The sequence below is a fragment of the Somniosus microcephalus genome, chromosome 2 (genome assembly GCF_052327205.1).
Source record: "Somniosus microcephalus isolate GS21.2 chromosome 2, FLI_Smic_1.0, whole genome shotgun sequence".
NCBI lineage: Eukaryota > Metazoa > Chordata > Chondrichthyes > Squaliformes > Somniosidae > Somniosus > Somniosus microcephalus.
In genome coordinates this window covers 383471281-383479649 of record NC_140988.1, presented here as the reverse complement: position 1 = coordinate 383479649, position 8369 = coordinate 383471281, and the positions used below count along the sequence as shown (strand labels likewise).

Sequence of the window (8369 nt, the reverse complement as noted above, 5' to 3'; positions counted from 1 at the left end):
TGCAAATTTCACTTCAATTCCACTTAAAATGTGGTGTCTCTCCACCTCCGCTCCTTCCAAAAAAACCTCTGCACTTACTTTCTGTTGAATTTTTGCTTTCCAATCGGCAGAACTTGCATTGTGTTGTGCTGAGGCTAACACTAGAAGGGAGTAATATTAACATCAGTAGAGGTACAGTCAGTAACACAGGGCACTGGGGGGAGGGGTTACTGAGTGACAGTGTGAGGGAGCTGGATTAACATCAGTAGAGGTACAGTCAGTAACACAGGGCACTGGGGGGAGGGGTTACTGAGTGACAGTGTGAGGGAGCTGGATTAACATCAGTAGAGATACAGTCAGTAACACAAGGCACTGGGGGGAGGGGTTACTGAGTGACAGTGTGAGGGAGCTGGATTAACATCAGTAGAGATACAGTCAGTAACACAGGGCGCTGGGCGGGGGGGGGGGTCACTGAGTGACAGTGTGAGGGAGCTGGATTAACATCAGTAGAGATACAGTCAGTAACACAGGGTGCTGGGGGGAGGGGTTACTGATGTGAGGGAGCTGGATTAACATCAGTAGAGATCCAGTCAGTAACTCAGGGTGCTGGGGGGGGGTTACTGATGTGAGGGAGCTGGATTAACATCAGTAGAGATAGTCAGTAACACAGGGCACTGGGGGAGGGTTGCTGAGTGACCGTGTGAGGGAGCTGGATTAACATCAGTAGAGATATAGTTAGTAACGGCACTGGGGGAGGGGTTACTGAGTGACAGTGTGAGGGAGCTGGATTAACATCAGTAGAGATACAGTCAGTAACACAGGGTGCTGGGGGAGAGGGATTACTGAGTGACAGTATGAGGGAGCTGGATTAACATCAGTAGAGATACAGTCAGTGACACAGGGCACTGGGGGAGGGGCTGCTGAGTGACCGTGTGAGGGAGCTGGATTAACATCAGTAGAGATACAGTCAGTAACACAGGGCACTGGGGAAAGGGGTTACTGAGTGACAGTGTGAGGGAGCTGGATTAACATCAGTAGAGATACAGTCAGTGACACAGGGCGCTGGGGGAGGGTTGCTGAGTGACAGTGTGAGGGTGCTGGATTAACATCAGTAGAGATACAGCCAGTAACAGGGTGCCGGGGGGAGAGGGGTTACTGAGTGACAGTGTGAGGGAGCTGGATTAACATCAGTAGAGATACAGTCAGTAACACAGGGTGCTGGGGGAGGGGTTACTGAGTGACAGTGTGAGGGAGCTGGATTAACATCAGTAGAGATACAGTCAGTAACACAGGGCACTGGGGAGAGGGGTTACTGAGTGACAGTGTGAGGGAGCTGGATTAACATCAGTAGAGGTACAGTCAGTGACACAGGGTGCTGGGGGAGAGGGGTTACTGAGTGACAGTGTGAGGGAGCTGGATTAACATCAGTAGAGATACAGTCAGTGACACAGGGCGCCGGGGGAGGGTTGCTGAGTGACTGTGAGGGAGCTGGATTAACATCAGTAGAGATACAGTCAGTAACACAGGGCGCTGGGGGAAGGGTTACTGAGTGACAGTGTGAGGGAGCTGGATTAACATCAGTAGAGATACAGTCAGTAACACAGGGCACTGGGGGAGAGGGGTTACTGAGTGACAGTGTGAGGGAGCTGGATTAACATCAGTAGAGATACAGCCAGTAACAGGGTGCCTGGGGGTAGTTACTGAAACTGACTGTATCTCGACTGTTAAACTCTCAGTTAGATTGAGGCTCACACAAACACCATTACTCAAGTCCTGGATTAAATGCTTGTTCTGATGAGGCAGGCTCAGTTTCGCTAGCTGGTTTCGAGGGCTGTCATCTCCCTCGATAACTCTCTCCCAACAGTGTCCGACTCTCCCTTGTGTTTCCCGGGCCGGCCGAAAGGTGGGGTGAGAGGGGTGGGGGCTATTCTTCATTTGAGAGATCAGACCGCGTGTTGGCAGACTGTTGCACTCTGGGAAGCATCACCAGGTGGCATTCTGAGTATCACACGAGGGTTTACTGGGCAGTGATCAGGAACAAGAACCCTGGCTGATCTTGTCTCCTTTCTACTTAGATCAGCTAACTAGGCAACAATATTTTTTGATCCAAAAGAATGCAGGATGGAAAGACACCCTCTTTAAGGATGTGTTCTGTGTGGTGTGTATTTTAATTCACCTCCTGTTTCTTTGAAGGACAGAATAAACAGGAGCTGCACAGGTTTTATTTGTAAGATGAGAATAATCTGCTGCTTTGCACAGTCGGTCCGTTAAGACAGCGTATAACCTTTAACCTGTCAGGCTCTGTTCAAATACAGGCCGGACTCCATGACAGGGATCTGGCTGATACTGGAGTCACCACTGCAACGTGGACTCAAATCTCGTCGCGTTTGATGGGGATCAGTTCTCTCTGCTGGAGATTGGTGAGGCTCTATTTTATTGCAGAGGCGTCGGTTCAAAGCCAGCCTGGACTCCGGCTGAAGAATAATGGGCCTTATCGGGCTAGAGTCCATGTTAGGGGAGAGTGTACATGGGCTGTGGGAGAAGATTAAATGGGTGGGTAGAGTCCATGATAGGGGAGAGTGTACATGGGCTGTGGGAGGAGATTAAATGTGTGGGTAGAGTCCATGATAGGATAGAGTGTACATCGGCTGTGGGAGGAGATTAAATGGGAGGGTAGAGTCCATGATAGGATAGAGTGTACATCGGCTGTGGGGGGAGATTAAATGGGTGGGTAGAGTCCGTGATAGGGGAGAGTGTACATGGGCTGTGGGAGGGGATTAAATGGGAGGGTAGAGTCCATGATAGGATAGAGTGTACATGGGCTGTGGGAGGAGATTGGGTGGGTAGAGTCCATGATAGGGGAGAGTGTTCATGGGCTGTGGGAGGAGATTAAATGGGTGGGTAGCATCCATGATACGGGAGAGTGTACATGGGCTGTGGGAGGGGATTAAATGGGAGGGTAGAGTCCATGATAGGATAGAGTGTACATGGGCTGTGGGGGGAGATTAAATGGGTGGGTAGAGTCCATGATAGATACATACATAGACACATAGAGATAGGAACAGGAGTAGGCCATTCGGCCCTTCGAGCCTGCTCCGCCATTCAATGAGATCATGGCTGATCTTCGTCTGAGATCATAGCTGATCTTACCAGTTCAGTACCCCGTCCCCGCCTTTTCTCCGTAACCCTTAATCCCCTTAGCCTTCAGAAATATAGGGGAGAGTGTACATGGGCTGTGGGAGGAGATTAAATGGGTGGGTAGAGTGCATGATAGGGGAGAGTGTACACGGGCTGTGGGAGGAGATTTAATGGTAGGGTAGAGTCCATGATGGGGGGAGAGTGTACATGTGCTGTGGGAGGAGATTAAATGGGTGGGTAGAGTCCATGATAGGATAGAGTGTACATGGGCTGTGGGAGGAGATTAAATGGGTGGGTAGAGTCCATGATAGGGGAGAGTGTACACGGGCTGTGGGAGGAGATTTAATGGTAGGGTAGAGTCCATGATGGGGGAGAGTGTACATGTGCTGTGGGAGGAGATTAAATGGGTGGGTAGAGTCCATGATCGGGGAGAGTGTACATGGGCTGTGGGAGGAGATTAAATGGGTGGGTAGAGTCCATGATAGGGGAGAGTGTACATGGGCCGTGGGAGGAGATTAAATGGGAGGGTAGAGTCCATGATGGGGGAGAGTGTACATGAGCTGTGGGAGGAGATTGGGTGGGTAGAGTCCATGATAGGGGAGAGTTTACATGGGCTGTGGGAGGAGATTAAATGGGAGGGTAGAGTCCATGATGGGGGAGAGTGTACATGGGCTGTGGGAGGAGATTAAATGGGAGGGTAGAGTCCATGATAGGATAGAGTGTACATGGGCTGTGGGAGGAGATTAAATGGATGGGTAGAGCCTGTGATAGGGGAGAGTGTCCATGGGCTGTGGGTGGGTAGAGTCCATGATAGGATAGAGTGTACATGGGCTGTGGGAGGAGATTAAATGGAGGGGTAGAGTCTGTGATAGGGGAGAGTGTACATGGGCTGTGGGAGGAGATTAAATGGGAGGGTAGAGTCCATGATAGGATAGAGTGTACATGGGCTGTGGGAGGAGATTAAATGGATGGGTAGAGTCTGTGATAGGGGAGAGTGTCCATGGGCTGTGGGTGGGTAGAGTCCATGATAGGATAGAGTGTATCCTGTCAATGAGATAATCTGTTATAGTGATGCTGGTTGATGGGTAAATATTGCCCAGGACACCGTTGGGAACTCCCCTGCTCCTCTTCGAATAGTGCCATGGGATCTTATTCATCCACCTGAGAGGGCAGCGGGGCCTCAGTTTAACGTCTCATCCAAAAGACGGTACCTCCGACAGTGCAGCATTCCCTCAGTGCTGCATTGGGAGTGTCAGCCTGGAGTACGGGGCTTAGGTCTCTGGAGTAGGGTTTGAACCCACAACCTAATGATTCAGTCGCGAGAATGCTACTTACTGAGCCATGGTTGAGACTTTGACTCCTTGTTCTACCTTCAAATAAATACTGATTGTCCAAAGACCCAGGTGTCCTTTTGGTACTTGCAGTGGGGATAGTAGACTCCACTTTGCATATGGAGCGTGAGCTGGAAGCGGGGAGGCAGGGTGTGCTCGGCTCCACCCACTCGCGCAGGTGCATGTCTATCTCGGACTTTGCCTTGACCAGGTGCCGTTTCTTGGGAAGGTCGATGACGTGCACCGGCTTGAATTCCTCGGGTATCCTTATCCTATGGTAACTGGAACCCGGGAACAACTCCCTCTTGATGACATCAAAAGGCAGGGTTGGCAGGGGCTCCGATCTCATCCCAACCTTGGCCCTCAGCTCAGGGTGGCCCGCGCTGTCCAGCGCCAGCTCGTGAAAGGGCCCAAAGTCGTGCTGTTGGACCAGGATTTCCGGGCTGATATCCGGATTGGCCTCCACCTGTCTGGAGATATCCGTCACCGGGGGCATAGCCGGATTGGTACTGACGTTCCAGATTGGCTTGATCACGCAGACGGGGGCCTTGCCCTCGCGAGGTGCGTTGCAGGTCACGGTTTGCGAGCCTGGGATCTCGGGGACACCCCCCCCTCTCCTTCCCACTTCGCACCCACAGCAGCCCGGCCTTTACCCATCCCGGACCCCCCTCCGATCGGCAGGGACCCTTGGGCTTTGTGAGCTGCTTGACTTTGAGCGTCTTTTTGCCGCTGCTGGTCTCGCCAGTCTTCACCGACTCCCTCAGCTGTTTGAGCACCTGTTCCACGGCGGTCTTGCGCGGCTTGTAGAAGCTGGAAGATGTCCTCACTATATTGGGCAGGTTCTTCTTCTCTAGCCACAGTGTGTAGGACTCATTGGTGAAGTAACCCTGCTCTTCCTACATCAAAACAAATAAAATCATCAGAACCCTTTAATACATTTAAACCTTAGTAAAAAGCTTGTTTTCATATCTTCGCACTCTTCACTTGGAGAACAGTGTGAAGTGGCAAAAGTTTCGCAGGCTGATCGATGTGAGTGATCCTTCCATGGTCATCTCCATCATCGTTAACAAAAAAGGGAGCATATGGAATGGGAGCCAACCTATTTTAGTTACAAGGAAAGATTGGATAGGCTGGGGTTGTTTTCTTTGGAACAGAGGAGGCCGAGGGGAGACCTTATTGAGGTGTATAAAATGATGCGGGGCCCAGATAGAGTGGATAGGAAGGACCTATTTCCCTTAGCAGAGAGGTCAATAACCAGGGGGGCATAGGTTTAAAGTAATTGGTAGAAGAATTAGAGGGGAGGTGAGGAGAACTTTTTTCACCCAGAGGGTGGTGGGGGCCTGGAACTCACTGCCTGAAAGGGTGGTAGAGGCAGAAACCCTCACCTCATTTAAAACGTTCTTGGATATGCACTTGAAGTGCCGTAACCTGCAGGGCTACGGACCAAGATCTGGTACCTCCCTGGTATTCAAAACTGAAAACCGGTTAGCGAGTGCCACTGGCTTGGGGGATTCCTGCGCTACCTGAGTCTTCCTCCTACTCTGTCTGGTGATCACCCACTCCCTCACCTCCTGCACCTTCTGTGGCAGTAGGGTGACCCACTTCCAGGAAACTCTCGAACTCCCTGATGCACTGCAGTGACTCCAGCCGCTCCTCAAGCTCCGAATCTCACAGCGTGAGCTCGAGCAACTGGCAGAGCTTCGTGCACACCGTGATCCTGCTCTTGGATCACTGTCCAAAGCCCCGGGTTAGGGAGAGGATAGCTCAGCCAGGGTCGCTGCTCTGATTACTATCCAGTGCCCCCATCGGAAAGGTGCATGTGTGTGATAGCATGGGCTTGGGCTTCGCTATGAAAATTCCAATGGTTCAATAACCTGTGATCCTCACTGTTTAGACTCTCGCATTAAGAATGGCCGCATGAGTGAAGGATCGGAGAGGGCCCAGTCATCGTGGAACAATACCGAATCCCCGCCAGAGCCAGCACATTCAGGAGAGGGGAAGTGAAGGCGACAGACACCGCCCCACGCTGGGTACAGGTACCGCCCCGCGCTGGGTACAGGCACCGCCTCACGCTGGGTACAGGCACCGCCCCGCGCTGGGTACAGACACCGCCCCACGCTGGGTACAGGCACCGCCCCGCGCTGGGTACAGGCACCGCCTCACGCTGGGTACATGCACCGCCTCGCTCTGGGTGCAGGCACCACCCTGCGCTGGGTACAGGCACCGCCCCGCGCTCGGTACACGCACCGCCCTGCGCTGGGTACAGGCACCGCCTCGCGCTGGGTACAGGCACCGCCTCGTGCTGGGTACAGGCACCGCCTCGTGCTGGGTACAGGCACCGCCTTGTGCTGGGTGCAGGCACCACCCTGCGCTGGGTACAGGCACCGCCCCGCGCTCGGTACACGCACCGCCTCGCGCTGGGTACAGGCACCGCCTCGTGCTGGGTACAGGCACCGCCTCGCTCTGGGTACAGGCACCACCTCGTGCTGGGTACAGGCACCGCCTCACGCTGGGTACAGGCACCGCCTCACGCTGGGCACAGGCACCGCCTAGTGCTGGGTACAGGCACCGCCTAGTGCTGGGTACAGGCACCGCGTCACGCTGGGTACAGGCACTGCCTCGCGCTGGGTACAGGCACCGCCTCGCGCTGGGTACAGGCACTGCCTCGCGCTGGGTACAGGCACTGCCCCGCGCTGGGTACAGGCACCGCCTCGCGATGGGTACAGGCACCGCCCCGTGCTGGGTACAGGCACCGCCCCACGCTGGGTACAGGCACCGCCCCGTGCTGGGTACAGGCATTGGCCCACATTGGGTACAGGCACCGCCCAGCGCTGGGTAGAGGCACCGCCTAGCACTGGGTACAGGCACCGCCCCACGCTGGGTACAGGCACCGCCCCACACTGGGTACAGGCACTGCCCCATGCTGGGTACAGGCACCACCTTGCGCTGGGTACAGGCTGTGCCTCGCGTTGGGTACAGGCAACATAAGCACAGATTCACGAGGAACATTTTCTCCTAATTGATCAGATCTGGTTCGGTCCAATCAGGTAACATTCAAACATGGCCTCTTCATTCGAGCAGGCCATGACATGTAAATTTTGATTGGGGCAGAGGGGTGGAAGAGGAAAGACCCACCCCAGGAACTTTGGGCCGTGGAGCGGCCCTTAGCATTATTACTAGCTGGAGTATAACACGTGGAAGGTATCAGCGCTGTGTTACAATGCACTTGGCTTAATACAGACCACTCCCATTACATGAGGTTCCATGATTCCCCTCTGAATACTTACTTACTTCCTTCACAGGCCCTTTATCAGCACTTTACAGCAAAGAGCTGGGCACCTGTTCTAGGGTAGGAGACCAACATAACTCGAGACAGCATGCCATTTTACAGATCTGTGAGGTTTCCCTTGGCTGTCAGGTGGTACTTCTTAGAGGTGGACGGAAGTACTGAGTGGGGTGCCCTAGGGCTCAGTGCTGGGATTATTACTGTCTCGAACTTGCGTCAATGGCTTGGATGCAGAAACTCAATGTAAACTGGTTGAATTTGATGATGATATCAAACTAGGAGGAGCTCGGGAGTTGGAGGGGGCAGCTCCGAAATGATAGAATGAGGTGGACATAATTTGCAAGTGTGCAGAACAACGGAAGGTGGAATTTACAGTGTAAGGTACAGTAAACATGAAGGAAAAGTAGATAAAACACATACTTCATGAATGGTATTAAAACAGATAAGGATGATGCTGAATGAGACCTAGGAGTCTCCGTCGAATGGACAGCCAACATGTCCAACCAATGCAGAGGAACAGTGAACAAAGCCCGTAATATGTTGACCAGTGTAAGAGCCATAAAAGCTTAAGAAAATACTTTAAAATAGTGGCTAAATGGCATAATACAGTTAATTTACCTGAACGACTTATTGTA

The 8369-nt window shown here is 52.9% G+C and overlaps 1 pseudogene; it reads right to left on the bottom strand.

Annotated features, from left to right (window-relative positions):
• Window positions 1-4175: 4175 nt before the first annotated feature.
• Window positions 4176-7714, bottom strand: LOC147123813 (uncharacterized; annotated as a pseudogene).
• Between the last annotated feature and the right edge of the window lie 655 nt (window positions 7715-8369).